Source organism: Heterodontus francisci, chromosome 2 (genome assembly GCF_036365525.1).
Source record: "Heterodontus francisci isolate sHetFra1 chromosome 2, sHetFra1.hap1, whole genome shotgun sequence".
NCBI lineage: Eukaryota > Metazoa > Chordata > Chondrichthyes > Heterodontiformes > Heterodontidae > Heterodontus > Heterodontus francisci.
The window spans coordinates 168299732-168323959 of record NC_090372.1 but is presented as its reverse complement, the minus strand read 5'-3'; the positions used below and the strand labels follow the sequence as shown (position 1 = coordinate 168323959).

The 24228-nt window shown below is 44.2% G+C and overlaps 1 protein-coding gene across 9 annotated transcripts in view; it reads right to left on the bottom strand.

Moving 5' to 3' along the window:
• mllt10 (MLLT10 histone lysine methyltransferase DOT1L cofactor) overlaps positions 1–24228 on the bottom strand; it is a 361967-nt gene that overhangs the window by 160205 nt on the left and 177534 nt on the right. The window lies entirely within an intron of this gene.

Here is a 24228-nt window from a genome sequence, read left to right as displayed (position 1 = left end):
TTGTTCTCCATGGAACAAAGGAGATTCAGGGGAGATTTAATAGAAGTGTACGAGATTAGGACAGGCTTAGATAAGTTAGACAAGGAAAAGCTGTTCCCATTAACGAATGGTTCAAGGACGAGGGGACACAAATTGCAAGTTTTTGGCAAAAGATGCAGGGGAATATGAGGAAGCAGCAGGTGGTAATGACCTGGAATTCACTGCCCACAAGGGTGGTGGAAGCGAAGACGATCAATGACTTCAAGACGAAGTTGGATGGCCGCCTGAGAGAAACAGACTTGCAGGGCACAAGGGAATTGAGCCAGGGAGTGGGACTGACAGCATAGCTCCGTGGACAGCAGACATGGACCGGATGGCCCGAATGGCCTCCCGTGTCAGAAATGACTCTATGATCATCTACCTCAACGCCACTTTCCCGCACTATCCCCATATCCCATGATATCATTAATATCCAGATATCTATCGATTTCTGACTTGAACATGCTCAATGATTGGAATTTTGGAATGCTGCGGAAGCTCAAAGATTCATCACCCGCTGAGTGAAGAAATTCCTCCTCATCTCAGTCCGAAATGGGCTACCCTTTATTCTGAGACTATGTCCCCTAGTTCTCGACTCACCAGCCAGAGGAAACATCCTATCTACATCCACCCTGTCATTCCCTGAAAGAATTTTGTATGTTTCAATGAGATCACCTCTCATTCTTTGAAACTTTAGCGAATACAAGCCCAGTTTCTGCAATCTCTCCTTATAAGACAATCCTGCCATCCCAGAGATTAGTCTGGCGAACCTCCATGGCACTCCCTCTATGGCAAGTATATGCTTCCTTAGATGAGACGACCAAAATTGTACACAATACTCCAGGTATGGTCTCACCAAGGCTCTATGCAATTGCAGCAAGACTTCTTTACTCCTGTACTCAAAACGGGTTGCAATGAAGGCCAACATACCATTTGCCTTCCTAATTGTTTGCTACACCTGCATACTAGCTTTTAATGACTCATGAACAAGGACACTCAGGTCCCTTTGGACATCAACACTTCCCAACCTCTCACCATTTAAGAAATACTTTGTCTTTTTGTTTTTTCCATCAAAGTGGATAACTTAGCACTTTCACATTACATTCCATCACCTTGTTCTTGCCCATTCACTTAGCCTGTCCAAGTCCCCTTGAGGCCTCCTTGCATTCTCCTCACAACTTTTTCCCACCTAGTTTTGTGTCATCAGCAAATTCGGAAATATTACATTTGGTCCCCACATCCAAATCATTGATATAGATTGTGAACAGCTGTGGCCCCAGCACAGATCCTTATGATACCAACTAGTAACAGCCTGCCATCCTGAGAATGACCCGTTTATTCCTACTCTCTTTTCAGTCTGTTAACCAATTCTCAATCCATACCAGAATATCACCCCCAATCCCATGTGTTCTAATTTCCTCCTGTGTGGGACCTTATCAAAAGCCTTCTGAAAATCTAAATACACCACATACAGTGGTTCTCCTTTATCTATGTTCCAAGTAAAATCCTCAAAAAACTCCAACAAGTTTGTCAAACATGATTTCCCTTTCATAAATCCATGTTGACTCTGCCCAGTAATATCATTACTTTCTAAGTGTCTAGTTATCACATCCTTTATAATAGGTTCTAACATTTTTCCTGCTACAGACATCAAACTAACAGGTCTGTAGTTCTCCGTTTTCTCTCTCCCTCCTTTCTTAAATAGTGGGGTTACATTTGCTGCTCTCCAGTCTGCAGGAACCTTTCCAGAATCTACAGAATTTTGAAAGATAACCACCAATGCATCCACTATTTCTATAATCACCACCTTCAACACTCTGGGATGTAGCTCATCTGGTCCAGGGGATTTATCAACCTTTACTCCAGATAATTTCAAGTGCTGCCTCTGTATTAATACTAATTTCTTTCAGTTCCTCACTTTCACAAGTCCCTTGGTTCCCTAGTATTTATGGGAGATTGTCTTCACAGAGGAAGAGACAGAAAGACACAAAATAATTGTTTAGTTTCTCCACCATTCCTTTATTCTCCATTATACATTCTCCTGTCTTCGCCTGCAATTGACCCACATTTGTCCTTGCTAACCTTTTCCTTTTCACATATGTAAAGAAGCTTTTACAGTCTGCCTTTATATTTCTTGCTAGCTTGCATTCATATTTTCCCCCTTTATCAGTTTCTTGGTCAACCTTTGCTGGTTTCTAAATTGCTCCCAATCCTCAGGGTTACCACTCTTCTGGCAACCTTATCAGCCTAATCCAATTTTTAACTTCTTTTTTGGTAGCCACAGTTGATTCATCTTTCCTGTTGGGTGTTTGTGTCTTAAAGGAATGTATATTTGTTGTAGACCATGCAATCCTTCTTTAAATACTAGTCATTGCCTGTCAACTGTCAAACCTTTTAGTGTATTTTCCCAATCCACCATAGCCAACTTGCCTCTCATACCTTCATAGTTTCTTTTGTTCAGATTTAAGACCCCAGTTTCAGAATGAACTATATCACTTTCAAACTTAATGTAAAATTCTATCAAATTATGGTCACTATTTCCCAAAGGCTCCTTTCCAGCAAGGTTATTAATTAGCCCTTTCTCATTAGACAATACTAAATCTAAAACAGACCGATCACAAGTTGGTTCTTCAACATACTGCTACAGAAACCCATCTGGTACACACTCCAGGAATTCATCCTCCACAGCATTAAGGCTGATTAGGTTTACCCAGTCTATATGTAAATTTAAATCTCCCATTATCACTGTATTACCCGTGTTACAGGCACCTCTAATTTCCTGATTTATACCGTGCCCAACATTACCACTACCATTTGGTTGCCTATAAACAACTCCCATCAATGTTTGCTGCCCCTTGCTGTTTCTTAGTTCCACTCAAATTGATTCTACATCTTGATCCTTCGACCCAAGATCCTCTCTCACTAATGTACTGATCTCATCCCTTATAAAGACCGCTACCCCACCTCCTTTTCCTTTTTGCCTATCCTTCCCAAATGACAAATATCCTCAAATATTCAGTTCCCAGTCTTGGTCACCCTGTAACCATGTCTCTGTAATGGCAATTAAATCATACCCATTTACCTCTATTTGTGACTTCAAATCATCTACCTTGTTGCGAATGCTGTGTCCATTCAGATAGAGTGTCCTTAACTTTGTCTTTTTATTATTCCACATTCTGATCCTATTTGATGCTTGCCTTTGCTTCGTCTGTCCGCTAATTTTGCTTACTACTTTCTGTTACCAGTTTTGCTTCCCTCCAATCTTCCCTTCCTGCCACACTGATGATCAATTCCCTTATTGGGGAAGCTACCTTGCTCTCTTGCCTTCTCCTCTTTCTCTCTAAATTATCACATCTTCCTTCATTTGATCCTTCTCCCCCACTATTGAGTTTAATGCTCTATCGCCCTAGTTATACAACTCGCCAGAAGACTGGTCCCAGCATGGTTCAGGTGAAGACCGTTCCAACGGTACAGCTCCCACTTTCCCCAGTGCTGAAGCCCCATGAAGCTAAACCCATTTCTCCCACACCAATCTTTGAGCCACACATTTAACTCTAATCTTATTTACCCTACTCCAATTTGCTCGTGGCTCAGGTAATAATCCAGAAATTATCTTTGAAGTTCTGCTTTTTAATTTAGCCCCTAACTGCTCATACTCTCAATGCAGCACCTCTTTCTTAGTCCTATTTATGTCACTGGTACCCACATGGACCACGAGAATTGGATTCTCTCCCTCCCACTGCAAGTTCCTCTCCAGCCCCGAGCAGATGTCCCAAACCCTGGCTCCGGGCAGGCAACACAGCCTTCTGGACTCTCTCTCTTGGCTGCAGAGAACAGTGACTATCGCCCTGACTATACTGTCCCCTACATTCCTATTTACTACCCCCCTGCCTGAACTGCATTCTGTACCCTGGTGCCATGGTCAGTTCACTCTTCCACTCTGCAGCCCTTGTTCTCATGTATACAAACTGAAAGAGGTCCAAACCTGTTGGACAACTGCAAGGGCTGAGGCTCCTCTACTTCTCAATCCTCGTCCCTGCCTCACTCGCACTCTCCTGTCCGTGACCACTGACCAAATTAGAAGACCCTATCCTATGGGGTGTGACTGCCTTCTGGAAAAAAGCATCCAGGTAACTTTCTCCCTCCCTGAGGCAACGCAGCGTCTGTAGACAGGCCTCATCAAATCCGAGCTGAAGCTCTTCGAGCCGTAGAGACTTACTGCAGGCGTGTTTGCTGTGGATCACATTGGTGTCCACGAGCTCGCACATACTGCAGCTGCAACACATCACCTGCCCTACCATCCTGATTAGTTTTTTAAAAAACTAATTATTTAATTTTTATTAATGCTTCTCCTCACCAGCACTTACTGTACTAATTTAACCCTGGTAATACAATGAACCTTACCGCTTAAAAATAAAAAAACAGTAGACTCACCAACTTCTTACCTCCCTTCTGCTTATGTGTCTTAATTAATTATAGGTCGCTACTTAAATTTTAATTCTACATTTTTAAAATTTCCAGCTATTTACACACGTACCCTAAACAGCAGTTTACAAAGCTAGCTATTTAGATATGCTCTAACAGCTGTTGCTCACCAACCAATCACCTTACAGCTTTCCTGTGACCTCACTGATTTTTTTTTTCAAACTCAAGTCAACTCGCGCCGACTCCTGAAGCTGTTAGGTGCTCCCTTGCAGGTCTGACTCCTCTCCGCTCCCTGAAGGTAGATTCTTAAGGTAATTACCTTAAGTTCCTCTCTCTTATTAGCCCTTGGTCACCGTCTATTTCTGGTATGTAATTTGTGTTTTCTACTGTGAAGATAGATACAAAGCGGGTATTTTATGCTGGCGGCAGGATTTCAACGTTATGGGAAACTGACAGAGATCCCCACGTTGCCTCTTTTCTAGAAGGCTCCCACTGCATTTAGTGCCAACCAGGCACTTAAGTGGACAGCGGCGGGCCTTCCAGAGGATTTAGGACCCTGTTGCCGGAAGTCCCGCCCTGTGAGAGTTGCTGGCCAATCAGAGGCCGGCAGCTGCAGAGCCAGTGTTGAGACAGTGGCTGCTGCCGGAGATGACCATTCTGGAGGCCGAGGATAGTCACTGGAGCCAGGCCTCAGGTAGGTCAGGGTGGGAGGTCGCGGGGTCACCAGCTAGAGTAGGGGGGTGGCCCTCAGCGGGCCCCCCACTTCCTGATGCCAGGTCCCTCGCTGGCACTGAGTACCTTTGAACGAGGAAGCCCTGCACCCAGCCGCCCCCGCCCCGGAGCTGGGAAGCAGCCCGCATGGTTTTTCCTACAGTGCTTCCTGTGAGGTGACAGGGCCGCCCTCCGCACAGGTAGTTGGGGCTGCAGCTAGAAGAGGCCCTTAATTAGGGTTTAATTGCCCAGTTAAGGACTTCAATTGGCAGCGGGGCGGGAAGGCCATTCACAGGCCTTCCCGTCCCTGGACTAAATTTTGGCGGAGATGGGACGGCGACAGGAACCACCGCCCCCCCACCATTCCACCCAATTTTATGCTACCCCTACCTCCAAACCTGCCGCGGGGGAGAGAGTATAAAATTCTACCCAAAATATTTGTTCAACATCTCTGCCATTTCCTCATTCCTAATGATAATTCCTTCTGTCTCTAAAGGACAGACATTTACTTTAGCTACTCTCCTTTTTACATATTTGTAAAAGCTCTTAACTACCTGCTTTTATATTCCTGGCTAGTTTACTGTCATATTCTATTTTGTTGCTCTTAACATTTTGCTCACCCTTTGCTGGCTTCTAAAACACTCTTAATCCTCAGGCTTACTATTATTCTTTACACCATTATAAGCCTCCTCTTCTTTTAACCTAATACTATCCTGAACTTCCCTAGAAAGCCATCAATGGATCTTTCTCACTGAGTTTTTGTTTTTTAATGAAATGCATTTTTGTTGATGCCAGAGATTCTTCTGGGGCTAATGCAAATTAGACACAGTGGGCTGGATTTTGCGTGGCCCCGTGAGGTGGGGGGGGGGGTCAAGGAGTATCACAAAAGGTGTTGGGGGGTGGGGGTGTGGCAGAGCAGAGCGCCTGTCGCCAAGTGACCTTCCTGGGGGCAGGATAGGCCGACGATGGCCTTTCCACCCAGAGGCCAATTGTGGCCCTCGAGTGGCCTATTAATAAACAATTAAGGGCCTCTTCCCACCGCCACTTGGATCTTATCTTGCAAAACGAGGAGCCCTCCCTGCAGGCTTTGGGGGGGGGGGGGTGCGGGTGAGCCATTGTGACCCGCAGAGAACCCCCACCGGGAACTTTACACTTTACCCCTCGGGACCCCTCTCCCCGTGGACTACACAACCACTCTCCCTACCTCCCCTCTCCAGAGACATCTGGACTGGCCCCGGCGATACCGCCTCGGGTTCCAGTGCTGAGCCTAGGTCCAAAGCCTCTGCAGTACTGGCAGCAGCCACTGTTCCCAGTGGTGCTGCTGAGCTGCCAGTCCTCTGATAGGCCGCAGCACTTGCAGCCGGGATCCCTGTCTTTAAAGGGACAGGGACCTCGGCTCCTGAAACTTTGATTTTAAAAGATCGGAGGATCGATCCACGGGGGCACGAAAAGGCAGAGGCAAGGAATCCCCTGCCTTTTCGGCCCGGCGCCGGGAGCCCTGACCCCAGCACCAAATACAGCCCAGTTACTGGGCTGGACTGGGCCTTCCAGTGGAACCTTACTAGGAGGTGGGGGATATCTGAAATAACAGCAGCATCTAAAACATTGCAGTTGCCAATTAAAAGATAGTTTACCTACAGCAAGAAAATCAGAGGCAGGAAATCATTGCCACAAATAAATGCCACAGTGCCTTCAAAGAACCCCGCCATTGAGTGATGCAGCTGTGGAGTTTCTCTTTCACGAAGGAAGCTAAAGACACTGAAAGCTGACTGGGGAAGAGATGGCAGAAAGAGCAATGAGGTATCCAAAATTTAGAAGATTTTGAAACAGATGAGGAAAATGTCAATCAATTTCAGAAAATCTGCTATCTACCAAGGTAAGACACCCCTGGACTTCATTATTCTGAATAACAGCAAGTTTTTCCTGCTGCCCTGATCAATATATATCCCCCCACACCAGTATTTTCTCAGGCAACAAAGAATAGGGAATAAATGTGGTCTTGCCAGTGTCACCTACATCCAGAGAACAAATTGTAAAAAGGGGGAAATAGCTGAAGTAGTTACGAATAAGGCTGTTCTTTTTCATAGTAATCCCACATCAGGCCCCACCTAGACACCTGAATCAAATGCCGAAAGTACCAGAAAACATGCAAGATTAGGTAGCTGCAAAACCATCTTATGACTGAGCGTTAGTATAACCTAAGTCAACTCAATCCCAATTGAAACTCCTAATAATGCACAGAAACCAGCCACCTTCCACACTGAGTAAACAACTGAAAGGTGAATGTGGGTGGAATCAGGACACACAGTTCACCATCACCAAGGAAAATGCAAAGCAACTGTATTCATCAATTCTTTCAGGATATTAAACTTCAAATTTAAGAAGTTTTGATGATGCAAAATAAAGTAACACCAGATCTACAATGGCAGTAATGTCAGACAACAGCAGATGAAGTGCATCAATGCTGTGAGGCACTTTGGGGTGTCCCGAGCACGATGAGAGGTGCTATATAATGTAAATTCTCTTTCTTTCTTTATCCCTGCACCAGGAGGATGAACTTTGCCGGTTTAGTATTGTGAACTTTAACTTTGTAACTTCTCCAATCTATATATACACAACAGTTTAAAAATGCAGAATGTCCTATGATACAGTGGAATTGCCACTTCCAAAAGGAAGCAAAAACATCTATCAGTAATACAGGCTGTTCATCTCAAAAGACAAACTATCAACTGCAGGCTCTGACCCAAAATATGGAATGACAGCCTGTAAGCCTCGCTAACCACCACAGTTGCATCTGTTTATGAATCTACCACCTCAAATGCATTAGGGCCAACAACACTGTGCTAAATAGCTGAGCCCACACATTTAGGATAGCATCTACACCCTGGCTAATCTATACTCCTACAAAGAACACAGTTTCTGAGGAACCACTGCATGAGATGGTTTAACCACAACTTTCTCATCAACAATTTAAGAGTCATAGAGTCATTGTGGCTCACGAAGAGACTATTTGGTCCATCGAGTCCTTGCTGGCTCTTCAGAGCAATCCAATCAGTCACATCTCCCACTTTATCCCCATAGCCCTGCAAGTATATTTCCCTCAAACGCCCATCCAATTTCCCTTTTGAAATTGTTCATCGTCTTCGCTTCCACCACCCTCGTAGGCAGCAAATTCCAGGTCATTACCACTCACTGCGTAAAAATGTTCTTTTTTATTCTTTTGGGGGATGTGGGCATCACTGGCTAGGCCAGCATTGATTGCCCATCCCTAATTGCCCTTGAGAAGGTGGTGGTGAGCTGCTTTCTTGAACTGCTGCAGTCCTTGGAGTGTAGGTACATCAACAGTGCTGGTAGGGAGCAAAAACAAGAAATGCTGGAATCACTCAGCAGGTCTGGCAGCATCTGTGGAAAGAGAAGCAGAGTTAACGTTTCGGGTCAGTGACCCTTCTTCAGAACTGAAGTGCTGGTAGGGAGTTCCAGGATCTTGACCCAGCAACAGTGAATAAACGGCAATATAGTTCCAAGTCAAGATGGTGGGTGGCTTGGAGAGGAACTGCAGGTGGTGGTATTCCCATGTATTTGCTGCCCTTGTACTTCTAGATAGTAGAGGTCGTGGGTTTGAAAGGTACTGTCGAAGGAGCCTTGGTGGGTTGCTGCAGTGCATCTTGTAGATGGTACACACTGCTGCAACTGTGTGTCTGTGGTGAATGGGGTGCCAATCAAGCGGGCTGCTTTGTCCTGGATGGTGTTGAGCTTCTTGAGTGTTGATGGAGCTGCACCCATCTAGGCAAGTGCAGAGTATTCCATCACACTCTTGACTTGTGCCTTGCAGATGGTGGACAAGCATTGGGGTGACAGGAGGTGAGTTACTTGCCACAGTATTTCCAGGCTCTGACCTGCTCTTGTAGCCAAAGCATTTATGTGGCTGGTCTAGCTCAGTTTCTGGTCAATGGTGACCGGCAGGAGTTTGATAATGGGGGATTCAGCGATCGTAATGCCATTGAACGTCAAGGGGAGATGGTTAGATTCTGTCTTGTTTGAGATGGTCATTGCCTGGCAATTGTGTGACGCGAATGTTACTTGCCACTTATCAGCCCAAGTCTGGATGTTGTCCAGGTCTAGCTGCATCTAGACATGGGCTGCTTCAGTATGAGGAGAATGGTGCTCAACATTGTGCAGTCATCAGCTAACATCCCCACTTCTGACCTTATAATGGAGAGAAGGTTATTGATGACACAACCGCAGATGGTTGGGCCTAGGACATGACCCTGAGGAACTCCTGCAATGATTTCCTGGGACTGAGATGATTGACCTCCAACAACCACAACCATCTTCCTTTGTGCTAGATATGACTCCAACCAGCAGAGAGATTTCTCCCGATTCCCATCGACTCCAGTTTTGCTAGGGCTCCTTGATGCTATACTCAGTCAAATGCTGCCTTGATGTCAAGGATAGTCACGCTCATCTCACCTCTAGAATTCAGGTCTTTTGTCCATGTTTGGACCAAGGCTGTAACGAGGTCAGGAGCTGAGTGGCTCTGGCGGAACCCAAACTGAGCGTCAGTGAGCAGGGTATTGCTGAGCCGGTGCCACTCGATAGCACTGTTGACAACCTCTTCCATCACTTTGCTGATGATCGGGAGCAGACTGATAGACTGGATTGGATTTGTCCTGCTTTTTGGGCACAGAACATGCCTGGGCAATTTTCCACATTGCCGGGTAGATGCCAATGTTGTCGCTGTACTGGAACAGCTTTGCCAGGGGCGCGGCTAGTTCTGGAGCACAGGTCTTCAGTACTATTACCGGAATGTTGCAAGGACCCATAGCCTTTGTAGTATTCAGTGCCTTCAGCCGTTTCTTGATATCATGTGGAGTGAATTGGATTGGCTGAAGACTAGCATCTGTGAGGCTGGAATCTTTACGAGCAGGCTGAGATGAATCATCCACTCGGCAATTCTGACTGAAGGTGGATGCAAATGCTTCAGCCTCGTCTTTTGCACTGATGTGCTGGGCTCCCCCATCGTAGAGGGTGGGGATGTTTGTGGAGCTTCCTCCTCATCAGTTGTTCAATTGTCCACCACTCATAACTGGATGTGGCAGGACTGCAGAGCTTAGATCTGATCTGTTGGTTGTGGGATCGCTTAGCCCTGTCTATTGCATGCTGCTTCCGCTGTTTGGCATGCAAGTAGTCCTGTGTTGTAGCTTCACCAGGCTGACACCTCATTTTTAGGTATGCCTGGTGCTGCTCCTGGCATGCCATCCTGCACTCCTTATTGAACCAGGGTTGGTCCCCTAGCTTGATGATAATGGTAGAGTGGGAGATATGCCGGGCCATGAGGTTACAGATTGCGAATGAACACAATTCTCCTGCTGATTGTCCACTACGCCTCATGGATGCCCAGTTTTGAGTTGTTCGATCTGTTCGAAATCTATCCCATTTAGCACAGTGGTAGTGCCACACAACACAATGGTGGGTAACCTCAGTGTGAAGATGGGACTTCGGTCACTCCCACCAATATTGTCATGGACAGATGCATCTGCAACAGGTAGATTGGTGAGGATGAGGTCAAGCAGGTTTTTCCCTCTTGTTGTTTCCTCACCACCTGCTACAGACCCAGTCTAGCAGTTATGTCTTTTAGGATTCGGCCAGCTCCATCAGTAATGGTGCTACTAAGCCACTCGGTGGTGGACATTGAAGATCCCCCACCTAGAGTACATTTTGTGCCCTTGCTACCCTCAGTGCTGCTTCCAATTGGTGTTCAACATGGCAAGGCACTGATTCATCAGCTGAGAGGGGGGGCCGTAGGTGGTAATCAGCAGGAGGTTTCCTTGCCCATGTGTGACCTGATGCCATGAGATTTCCAGCGTCAATGTTGAAGACTCCCAGGATAACTCCCTCCCGACTGTATACCCCTGTGCCGTCACCTCAGAGACGGTGGTGGTGTCTGGGATATTGTCTGCGAGGTATGATTCTGAGAGTATGACTATATCAGGCTGTTGCTTAACTAGTCTATGGGACAGCTCTCCCAATTTTGGCACAATTTTGGAGGAATGTGCAGGATTGGCAAGGCTGGGTCAATGCTGGGTGGTGTGCCCGGTTTCATTCCTTCTCAGACTTTGTAGACATACAACTGAGCGGCTTGCTAGGCCATTTCAGAGGGCATTTAAGAGTCAACCACATTGCCAGTCCAGGTAACGACGGCAGATTTGCATGTAAGGATGGCAGATTTCCAGGTAAGAACGGCAGATTTCTTTCCCTAATGGGTTTTTACAACAATCAACAATGGTTTCATGGTCACCACTAGATTAGTGTTTAATTCCAGATTTCATAATTGAATTCAAATTCCACCATCTACCGTGGTGGGATTCGAACTCATGCCCCCAGAGCATTTGCCTGGCGCTTTGGGTTACTAGTCTAGTGACATTACCACTACTCCACCGCCACCCCCTGCATATCTTGCCCAAAACCTTAAATCTGTGTCCCCTAGTCCTAGTATCATCAGCTAATGGAAACATGATGTTTTCTTCATCTACTTTATCTAAACCTATCATAATCTTGTACACCTCTAGCAAATCTTCCCTCAATCTCCTTTGCTCCAACGGGAACAGCAGCACCTTCTCCAACCTAAGCTTGTAGCTAAAAATCCCTCATCCTTAGAACCATTCTGGTAAATCTGCTCTGGAACTGCTTAAGGACCCTCATATCCTTCCTAAAGTGTGGTGACCAGAACAGGACGCAATACTCTCGTTGAGGCCGAACCAGAGCTTTATACAGGTCCAACATAATTTCCCTGCTTTTGTACTCAATACCTCTATTTATGAAACCCAAGATCCCATATGCTTTGCTAACTACTCTCTCAAAATGTCCTGCTACCCCCAAGGTCCCTCTGTCCCTGCACACTCTTTATAATTATGCCATTTAGTCTATATTGCCTCTCCCTATTGTTCTGCAAAAATGCATCATCTCATGCTTCTCTGTATTAAATTCCATCTGCTACTTGTCTGCCCATTCTGCTAGCCTATCAATGTCCTTTTACAGCTGATTTGTCTTATCCTCACTTTTTCGCAATCCTCAGTATCATTGGCAAATTTTGAAATTTTACTCTGTATTCCAAAGTTCAAGTCATTTATATATATCCAGAAAAGCAGTGGTCCTAGCACGGAACTTTGGGGAACACCACTGTCTACCATCTTCTAGTCTGAAAAACAACTACTTACCATGACTCACTGCTTTCTGTCCTGAAGCCAATTTTTTATCCAAGCAGACACTGACCCTCCTATTCCAGGAGCCTCAATTTTGTTAACCAGCCTTTTATGTGGTACTTTGTCAAACGCTTTCTTAAAATCCATAGAGATAACATCCAGTGTCTTCCCTTCATCGACCTTCAATATTACTTCAGCAAAAAATTCAATTAGATTAGTCAACCACAATCTGCCTTTTACAATGCAAGAGTTCTAGGGAATAAGGCAGATGAACTGAGAGCACAGATTGACACTTGGGAGTATGATATTACAGCTATTACTTAGATATGGCTGAAAGAAGAGAAAGAATGATAGCTCAACATTCCCGAGAAACAGAGAAGAATAAAAAAAAGAGGGGGAGGGGGTCATAATATTGATTTAAGAAAACAATTATAGCTGTGAGCAAGAATGACATGGTAGAAGGATCATCAAATGAGGTCATACGGGAAGAACAAAAAAGGGGCAATCACACTACTGGGAGTGTACTAGTGTACTATAGACCCCCGAACAGTGAGGTAGAAGAACAAATATGTAGGCAAATCTCTGAGAAGTGGAAAAACAATAGGGTAGTAATAGTGGGGGATTTTAACTACCCTAATATTAACTGTGATAGAATTGATGTGAAAGGCACAGAGGGAGAAGAATTCTTAAAATGCATTCAGGAGAACTTTTTAGCCAGCAAGCCCAAGAAGGGAGGGGCAATTTTGGGCTTAGTTTTAGGGCATGAAGCTGGGCAGGTGGAAGGGGCATCAGTTGGGGAGCACTTTGGCAGAAGTAATCATAATTCACTTAGATTTAGGGTAGTTATGGAAAAGGACAAAGACAGACCAAGAATAAAGGTTCTCAATTGGGGAAAAGCTTATTTTACTAAGCTGAAATGTAATTTAGCTGAAGTGGACTGGGAACAGATACTTGAACATAAAACAGTGCCAGATCAGTGGGAGGCATTCAGGGAAGAGAAAGCTAGGGTTCTGAACAAGTATGTTCCCTTAAAGTAAAAGGTTGGGACCAACAAACTCAGCACCCTTGGGTGTCAAGGGGCTTGAAGAAGAGGATAAAGAAAAAAAGGGAAGCTTATGACAGATTACAAGGGCTCCATACTGCAGAAAACCGAAAAGCATAAAAAGGGTAGAGCAAAATAAAAACAAAAACTAGGAAAACAAAAAGCGAGGGAACGAAAAAATATACTGGCAGGTAAAATCAAGGAAAGCCCAAGGAATTTTTTCTAAATACAGAAACAGTAAGAGGATAGCTAAAGAGAGAGTAGGGATTATTAGTAACAATATGGGTAACCTGTGTGTGGAGACAGAGGACGTAGGTATGGATCTTAATGAACACTTTGCGTCTGTTTTCACAGAGAGGGTGACACAGACATTGCAACCAGGGAGGAGCACTGTGAAATATTAGATGAAATTAACACAGTGAAGGAGGAAGTATTAAGGGATTTAACATCCAGGCTTGGATGAAATGTTTGCTAGGCTGTTAAGGGAAGCAAGAGAAGAAATAACAGAAGCGCTGACCATCATTTTCCAATCCTTTCTGGTTACACATCTGGTGCCAGATGACTGTAGGACAGTCAATGTTGTACCATTGTTTAAAAAGGGGAAAGGGATAGACCAATCAGCCAAACCGCTGTGATGGGAAAATTACTGGCCAAAATTCCAAGGGACAGGAAAAATCTTAATTTAGAAAGACATGGATTAATCAAAGACAGCATGGATTTGCTAAAGGAATTCTCCATTCCTTTGGCACCTCCCCATATCTTGGGAAGATTTGAATATTACAGCAAACCCTTCTGCTATCTCCACTTCCACTAGCAACCTGGGATGCAAGCCATCCGGACCAGGCGACTTAGAGCCGAGGAAGAGGCATATAAATTTGCCAGGAAAAACAACAGACTTGAGGATTGGGAGCAGTTTAGAATTCAGCAAAGGAGCACCAAGGAATTGATTAAGAAGGGGAAAAGAGAGTACGAGAGCAAGCTTGCGAGGGACATAAAAACTGACCGCAAAAGTTTCTATAGGTATGTGAAGAGAAAAGGATTGGTGAAGACAAATGTAGGTCCCTTACAGTCAGAAACAGGGAAATTTATTATGGGGAATAAAAAAATGGCTAACCAACTAAATGCATACTTTGGTTCTGTCTTCACAAAGGAGGACACAAATATCTACCAGAAATGTTGGGGAACACAGGACTTAGAGAGGAACTGAAAGAAATCAGTATTAGTGGAGAAATGGTGTTTGGGAAATTGATGGGATTGAAGGCCGATAAATCCCCAGGGCCCGATGGTGTGCATCTCAGAGTACTTAAGGAAGTGGCCCTAGAAATAGTGGATGCATAGATGGCTATCTTCCAAGATTCTATAGACTCTGGAGCAGTTCCTAGAGATTGGAGGGTAGCTAATGTAGCCCCACTATTTAAAAAGGGAGGTAGAGAGAAAGCAGGGAATTATAGACCAGTCAGCCTGACGTCGGTAGTGGGGAAAATTCTAGAATCCATTATCAAAGATTTTATAGCAGAGCACTTAGAGAATAGTGGTAGGATCAGACAGAGTCAGCATGGATTTACGAAAGGGAAATCATGCTTGACAAATCTACTAGAATTCTTCGAGGATGTAACTTGTAGAGTTGATGAGGGGGAGCCAGTGGATGTAGTTTCTTTGGACTTTCAGAAGGCTTTTGACAAAGTTCCACATAAGAGATTAGCACGTAAAATTAAAGCGCATGGGATTGGGGTAGTGTATTGCGATGGATAGAAAATTGATTGGCAGACAGGAAACAAAGAGTAGGAATAAACGGGTCTTTTTCCGAATGGCAGGCAGTGACTAGTGGGGTACCGCAGGGATCGTGCTAAGACCCCAGCTATTCACAATATACATTAATGATTTAGATGAGGGAACTAAATGTAATATCTCCAAATTTGCAAATGAGACAAAACTGGGTGGGAGGGTGAGTTGTGAGGAGGATGCAGAGAGGCTTCAGAGTGATTTGGACAAGTTGAGTGAGTGGGCTAATGCATGGCAGATGCAGTATAATGTGGATAAATGTGAGGTTATCCACTTTTGTAGCAAAAACAGGAAGGCAGATTATCTGAATGGCTATAAACTGAGAGAGCGGAATATGCAGCGAGACCTGGGTGTTCTCGTACACCAGTTAAGACAAATGGTATGTTGGCCTTCACAGTGAGAGGATTCGAGTACAGGAGCAGGGATCTCTTGCTGCAATTATACAGGGCCTTGGTGAGGCCACACCTGGAATTGTGTGTGCAGTTTTGGTCTCCTTATCTGAGGAAGGATGTTCATGCTATAGAGGGAGTGCAGCGAAGGTTTACCAGACTGATTCCTGGGATGGTGGGACTGACGTATGAGAAGAGATTGAATCGGTTACGATTATATTCGTTGGAGTTCAGAAGAGCGAGGGAGGATCTCATAGAAACCTATAAAATTCTAACATGACTGAACAGGGTAGATGCAGGAAGGATGTTCCCGATGGTGGGGGAGTCCAGAACCAGGGGTCATAGTCTAAGGATACAGGGTAAACCTTTCAGGACTGAGATGAGGAGAAATTTCTTCACCCAGAGAGTGGTGAGCCTGGGGAATTCGCTATCACAGAAAGCAGTTGAGGCCAAAACATTGTATGTTTTCAAAAAGGTATTAGATATAGCTCATGGGTCTAAAGGGATTAAAGGGTATGGGGCGAAAGCAGGAACAGGCTACTGAGTTGGATGATCAGCCATGATCATAATGAATGGCGGAGCAGGCTCAAAGGGCCGAATGGCCTACTCCTGCTCCTATTTTCTATGTTTCTATTCACTCTAAGCATAGCCAGCCTTTCCAGTACATCCTGCCTATCAATGTTCACCCCATCCATTAGCTCTACCATCTCGGCTTCTACCAACACTTTGTCAGCATTCTCTTCCTTAGTAAACACCGATACAAAGTACTCATTAAGTATTCTAGCCTAGCTCTGTGCCTCCAAGCATATATCACCTTCTTTGTCCCTACTGGGCCCCACCCCACCTCTTACTACACACTTACTACTTACATGCCAGATGATGATTTTTGGGTTCCTTTTTATGCTAAATGCCATTCTATTCTCATATTCTCTCTTTGCCAGTCTTATTTTCCTCTTCACTTCTCCTTTCAAACTTATTGTATTTGACGTGAATTCACCTGACAAACATCATACCTTCTTTCTTTGTTTCATCATTTTCTCTATTTCCCTTGTCATCCAAAGAGCTCTGGCTTTGGTTCCCCTACTTTTCGCCCTTGTTGAACGTACCTATCCTGTACATGAAACATCACCTCCTTTAAGATCATCCATTGCTCTATTACTGTTTCTCCTGTCCGTGTTTGGTACCATTTTACCCTGGCTAGGTTCCCTCTCACCCCACTGAAGTTGGCCCTGTTCCAACTTAGAAGTTCTACTTTAGATTGTTCCTTGCTCCTCTCCATTACTAATCTAAACCTTATGATACGATGATCACTCTTACCCAAGTATTGCCCCACAGACACTTGGTCCACCTTATTTCCGAGCACCAGATCCAGCAATACCTCCTTCCTAGTTGGACCAAGAACATACTAGTCAAAGAAGTTCCCCTGAACACATTTCAGAAATTCCTGCCTCCTTCTTACCCTTTACTCTAAGATTATCTGAACTGATATTGGGTAATTAAAGTCCCCCAATATCACCACTCTATTGTTCTTGTACATCTGTGATTTCCCTGCAGATTTGCTCATCGATCTCTCTCACTATTTGGAGGCCGACAGAATACTCCTAGTAGCTTGATCATATCCTTTTTGCTTCTCAATTCTAACCAAATGGATTCTGTCCTTGCTCCCTCAAGGACATCCTCTCTTTCTAAAACTCCAAGTCTTCCCTAATCAGTGTGGCCACCCCACTCCTCTGTTCTTCATTTCTGCTACTGCCACTACATCATATTCCCACACACCTATTTGTGCCTGCAGCTCATCAACCTTACTCAGCACATTTTGTGTGTTTACATAAATGCATTCTAAATCTGTCCTTGTATTCCTTGTAGTTATTCTTAGTCCACTCCTATCTAATATAGTTCTATTTCCTGCTCTAGTACTATCCAAAACTCACTCATTTATGCACCACATCCCTGCCAATTTAGTTTAAACCCTCCCAACCACACTAGTGAACCGCCTCGCGAGGTCACTGGTCCCAGTCCTGTTGAGGTGCAACCTGGCCTTTTTGAATAGGTGCCCCCTGCCCCAGAACTGGTCCCAATAAAAGGAAAAAGACTTGTATTTCTATAACGCCTTCCATGACAACCAATTGGCTCAAAGTGCTTTACCACCAATGAGGTACTTTTTGAAGTGCAGTCACTGTTCTAATGTAGGAAATGTAGCTGCCAGAATGCGCACAGCAAACTCCCACAAACAGCAATGCGATAATGACCAGATAATGTTTTTTGTGATGTTGATTGAGGGATAAATATTGGCCAGGACCCCAGGGATAACTCCCCTGCTCTTCTTCGAAATAGTGCCTTGGGATCTTTTACATCTATCTGAGCAAGAGGGGACTTTGGTTTAACGTTTCATCCAAAAGGCGGCACCTCCGACAGTACAGCGCTTCCTCAGTACTGCAATGGAGCATCAGCCTTCATTTTTGTATTCAAGCCCTAGAGTGGGACTTGAACCCAGAAACTCGTGACTCGAACCCAGAACCTCGTGACTCACAGGCGAGAATGCTATTAATTGAGCCACATCTGACACTTGTCCCAAGAATCTGAAGCCCTCCCTCCTGCACCATGCCTCAAGCCACGCTTTAATCCTATCTTCCTATTGCTACTCTTGCTAGTGTGTGGCACTGGAAGCAATCCAGAGATTGCTACCTTCGAGATCCTATTTTTTAAAACGTCCTCCCTAGCTCCTGAAAGTCTTACCGTGAGACCTCAATGCCTGCCCTACCTATCTCGTTGGTACTGACGCGTACCACAACTTCTGCCTCATTCCCTTTGCCCTGCAGAATATTCTGCACCTTCTCCGTAATGTCCTTTACCCTGGCACTAGGAGGCAGCACACCATGTACAACTCATGATGACAGTTACAAATTCGCCTGTCTGTCCCCCAAGTATGGAAATACCTATATCGACGGCATATCTATTCTTTGCTGTCCCCTCCTGTGCAGTCCCTTGCCCATTGGTGCCACAGTTTGGACTTCCTTCACGTTGTCGTCTCTCCCAGCAGTCTCCTATTCTTAGTACCGGTTTGAAAGTGGCACACACCCCAAAGACTCCTGCACTTCCTGCCTCTTCCTACTCTTCTGGAATGCCAACCATTTACTATCCTGAACTCTTTCTGCCTGTGGGATGACCATCTCCTGGAACGATCCAGGAAACTGTTATCCTCCCTGATGCTCTGCAGTGACTCCAGCTGCGCCTCAAGCAAGGTAATCCTGAGTTCGAGCTCAAGCACTTCCTACACACATGGTTCCCCAAGAAACTTGGAGTGTCCTGACGTTTGCACATGGCACAGGAATTGCAAGCAACAGGTCTCAGCTGCCCATCCATGGTCTAACAAAAAATCTCTTTCATCTATTAGAATCTACTTAGTACCTTGTTTGAACTATTAATTTTAATTTATGCCTCTAGACCTGCTCTGTGCGAATACTCTTATTATTAATTAATTTGCTGTTATACTTACCCCGATTGAAATTTTTAATTTCCCAGCTCCTGGTTTAAACGAATCCCCTAGTTTAGAAACAGGAAAAGAGAAATACTTACCAACCAATCACTTAGCTTCTTTCCTGCGATGTCACACTGATTTCTTTCCCTTTTTCCGAACATGCTTGCTCTGACTTCTGCTGATTCCCCACCACCACTTTTAACGGAGTGTCTTTGACACTGTTCTCGCTCAGGCTCGCTCCCTCTGTCCCTCACTGACTCCTTGCCACGGCTTTTACTTGTGTGTCTACAGCACTGTTCTCTCTCAGGCTCTCTCTCTCTCTGATATCTGCTGACTCCCCAACGCCTCTTTTAATTGTGGGTCTCTGGCACTGTTCTCCCTGAGGCTTGCTCTCTCCGACTTTTAAATTTGGTATTTAGGACAGCAGCTGCCATCAATCCCATACTCACACAACATTATGCTAGAACTCCCAAACCAAGATGACAGGGTTTATTCATCATTGTCGATCATGCTCAGAAATGTCTAACACATGGAACACAGAATCATACAGCACATTCAACCATCACACCTTTAAAAGTGCTGTCTAATTTAATCCCACAGCCCAGCTTTTTCCTCAAAACTCTGCAAATTGATCTGCTTTAAGTACATATCCATGCACCTTTTGGAAGTTCACATCGAATTTGATTTCAGCACCCGTTTGGGTAATGCATTCCCGATCTTATCAACCTTGTATGTGAAAGACATTTCTCCTTACCCCTGTAGCTCTTTTGCAAATTACTTAAAATCTATGACCTCTGATTACCAACACACTTGTCAGAGGAAAGAGAGAACCTGGGGAGAAACTATCAAAATGCTATTAGTTCTCCCCTTTAACCTTTCTGCCCTAAGAAAACAATCTTAGTTTCTCCAATCTCTCCACATAAGTGAAGACCCTCATCCCTGCTATATCCCTGCTATCATCCTGGTAAATTTCCTCTGCACCTCCTCCAAGGCTTTGACATCCTTTTTAATGCAGTGCACAGAATTGCACAGAATACTCTAGCTGAGGCCTAACTAGAGATTTATAACAGTTTAGCATGACTTCCTTGTTTTTGTATTCAATGCCCCTATTTACAAAGCCACCTTTCTTAACCACCTAATCAGCTTGCCCTGCCACTTTAAAAGAGTTGTGCATAGGCACCCCCCAGGTCCCACTGAAATTGAAACCCCCTTAAAATAGTACTATTTAGATTATATTGCCTCTTCCAAAGTGCATTTCACAATTCTCTGCACTAAATTGCAGCTGCCATGTGTCAGCCCATTTCACCAGTCCATCTATGTCCTCTAACATCAACTACTATCCTGCTCAGTATTTACTATGTTGTGAAGCTTTGTATCATCCACAAACTTGACAATTGTACTCCCTGCACCCAAGCTCAAGTCATTTATATGTAAACAAGAAAAGCAATGGTCTTAATACCAATTCCTGGGGAATCCCACTGCATTCTTTCTGATCAGAAAATTTTTGGTCAGTGCTGAGTTAGAAAATTTTAACCAAGGAAATGATAAGATTCTATAAACACCTTAGCTAATTTACAGCCATTATGCTTCTCCTTCTGAAGTGCTTTACTTTAAAAGCCCCTGTGCCAGTGAGTCCTAATGTAATATTCACTTAAAGTATTTTTTTTTAAGACAGGCTCATCTTACTATAACACATGCAAATTTATTTTTTTAAAATATAAAAAAGAAACCAATCATTTCCAATGTATAAACATACCCATCAACTGAAAATACTTCAATTGATTTCAGACGTCACACATCAAAAAAGGGTGTTAGTTGGCTCTGCTCAATGTGAGGATTAACAATTGGTCCTTAATTAGTTCAGTAAAATACAGCAATTACATTTGTGCCCTTAATAAACATACAGATGCACTTTAGAAGAATATATTGCAAAATTTATAATATAATTACATTTCCTTATAAAAGCAGCTCAATACTGCAGAAAGCCGAGAGGACTATGAATGTGCAGGTTGAAACTGAAAGAAAATTTGAAAAAAAAAACATGAGAAAATATTGCAAGTATAATCAAGGAAAACCCAAAGATGTTTTATAAATACATAAAGAGCAAGAGGATAACTAAGAAAAGAGAATGGCCTATTAGAGGCCAAAAAGGGAACCTTTGTGTGGAGGTATAAGACGTGGGCATGGTTCTTAATGAATACTTTGATTCCGTTTTCACAAAGGGGGGGGGGGGGGGGATGGGGGGAAATGACACAGATATTGTAGTTAAGGAGGGGGTGAAATATTGGATGGGATAAACATAGTGAGGGAGGAAATATCCAGGGGTTTAGAATCTTTGCAAGTAGATAAATCACTAGCCCTGGATGAAAATGTATCCCAGGCTAAGAGATGCAAGGGAGGAAATAGCAGATGGTCCAACCATCATTTTCCAGTCCTCTCTGGCTACAGGTGTGATGCTGGAGGACAACCAACATTTTATTATTGTTTAAAAAAGGAGGAAGGGATAGACCAAATAATTACAGCCAAACCTTACTGACAGGCAAAGTATTGGAAAAAAAATTCTGAAGGTCAGTATTATTTAGAAAAGATGAAGTAATCAAGGGCAGTCAGCATGGATTTGTTATGGGAAGGCCTGCGTCTGACTAATTGAACTTTTTGAGGAGGTAACAAGAAGGGTTGAAGAAAACAGCACATTTGATGTTGTCTACATGGATTTCAGCAAGGCTTTTAACAAGGTCCCACACGGCAGACACAAAATGGCAAGTTGGATTCAAAATTGGCTCAGTAGCAGGAAGCAAAGGATAATAGCTGATGGTTGTTTTTGTGACTAATAGGAGCAGCAGCACCACACTGGAAACAGCCTATGTACCCTATCTGCCTTAATATCTTAAAAACTTCTATCAAATCATCCCTTAACCTTCTAGGAAACACAACCCTAATTTGTGTAATCTCTCCTTATAATTTAACCCTTGGAGTCCAGGTATCATTCCGGTGAATCTATGCTGCACTCCCTCCAAGCCCAATATATCCTTCCTAAGGTGTGGTACCCAAAACTACTCACAGTACTTCAGGTGTGGTCTAACCAGGGGTTTGTAGAGCTGAAGCATGACTTCAACCCTTTGTATTCTAGTCCTCCAGATATAAAGGCCAGCATTCCATTAATCTTTTTGATTATTTTCTGTACCTGTTCATGACAATGATCTATGTACCTGGACCTCCAAGTATCTTTGGACCTCCACAGTTTCTAGCTTTTCACCATTTAGAAAGTACCTTGCTTTATCCTTTTTAGCTCCAAGGTGGATGACCTCACATTACCCATATTAAAATCCATTTGCCATAGTTTTGTCCATTCACTTAATCTATCAATATCCTTTTGTAATGTTACACTTCCATCCACACTGGTTACAATGCCGCCTACATTTATGTCATTAGTAAATCTGGATACTTTGCTTTATTAGCCGAGGCACAGAATATAAAAGCAAGCAGGTTATGCTGGAACTGTATAAAACACTAGGAAGGCCACAGCTGGAATAATGCACACAGTTCTGGTCACCGCATCACAGAAAGGATGTGACCACACTAAAAAGGGTGCAGAGGATATTTATGAGAGTTTTGCAAGGAATGGAGAATTTTTGCTATGAGGAAAGACTGAATAGGCTGAACTGTTTATCAAAGGTCACAGATTGAAATGTTAATTCTGTTTCTCTCTCCACATGTGCTGCCAGATCTGCTTAGTGCTTCCAGCATTTTCTGTTTTTATTTTGGATAGGCTGGGGTTTTCTTCTTTGGAACAGAGGGGAGATTTAATTGAGACGTATAAAACTATGAGGGGCCTAGATAGAGTGGATAGGAAGGACCTATGTGCCTTAGCAAAGAGGTCAATAACCAGGGGGAATAAATTTAAAGTAATTGGCAGAAGTTTTAGTGGGGAGTTAAGGCGAATTTGTTTTCATCCAAAGGGTGCTGGTGGGAGTCTGGAACTCACTGTCTGAGATGGTGGTAAAACCAGAAGGCTGCATTTGCTGACAATGCAATCACTAGGTGGCGCTGCAGTGGCACATGCGCAAATGCAGCCTGTGCCACTAAAACATCACAATCTGTGACATCAGGCAGCTGCCAGAACTAAAGATGGAGCTGCTCAAATAATCACACGAAGGCAACCTAAACACATGGCAGCACACAATGGCCGGAGGGAGTGAGCTAGCGGGCTGGGGAGGGAGGGAGGGAGTGAGTGGGAGGGCGGGTGGAGAGCACACCGCTACCAAGGCCTTTGGCCGCTCTCTCCCCGCTTCGCCCACCCCCGCTCTCCGCCCGCGTTACGCAAAGACGTCATCTGCGCATGCGCCACCCAACCCTGGCAATGTGGAATGCAGCGTATGAACAAAGAACAAAGAACAGTACAGCACAGGAACAGGCCATTCGGCCCTCCAGGCCTGCACCGATCTTGATGCCTGCCTAAACTAAAACCTTCTGCACTTCCGGGGTCCGTATCCCTCTATTCCCATCCAATTCATGTATTTGTCAAGATGCCTCTTAAACGTCTCTATGGTACCTGCTTCCACCACCTCCCCCGGCAACAAGTTCCAGGCACTCACCACCCTCTGTGTAAAGAACTTGCCTCGCACATCCCCTCTAAACTTTGCCCCTCCCAACCTTAAACCTATGTCCCCTAGTAACTGACTCTTCCACCCTGGGAAAAAGCTTCTGACTATCCACTCTGTCCATGCCGCTTATAACTTTGTAAACCTCTATCATGTCGCCCCTCCACCTACATCGTTCCAGTGAAAACAATCCAAGTGCGCAGAGAGTAGGAGCCAATCTGCACATGTGCACAGATTGGCACAGTCTGATGACATCAGCTGCCGGCTGCGTTGTCAATAATCACCTTGAAACCAGAAATCCTTATTGCATTTAAACAGTACTTGGATATGATTCAAGTGTCACAACCTACAGGGCTATGGACCAAGGGCTGGAAAGTGAGATTAGATTGGTTGGCTCCATTTCGACCAGTGCAGACACAATGGGCTAAATGGCCTCCTTTTGTGTGGTAAATTTTCTATGTTTCTAAAACAGCATATTCAATCCACCACGAGGAGCAGAGTTTTATTTAAAAATCTTTTATATCTTTACTGTTAATTGTAAAATGTTAACTGTGTTTATCATTTGTTTACTTAAAATGAC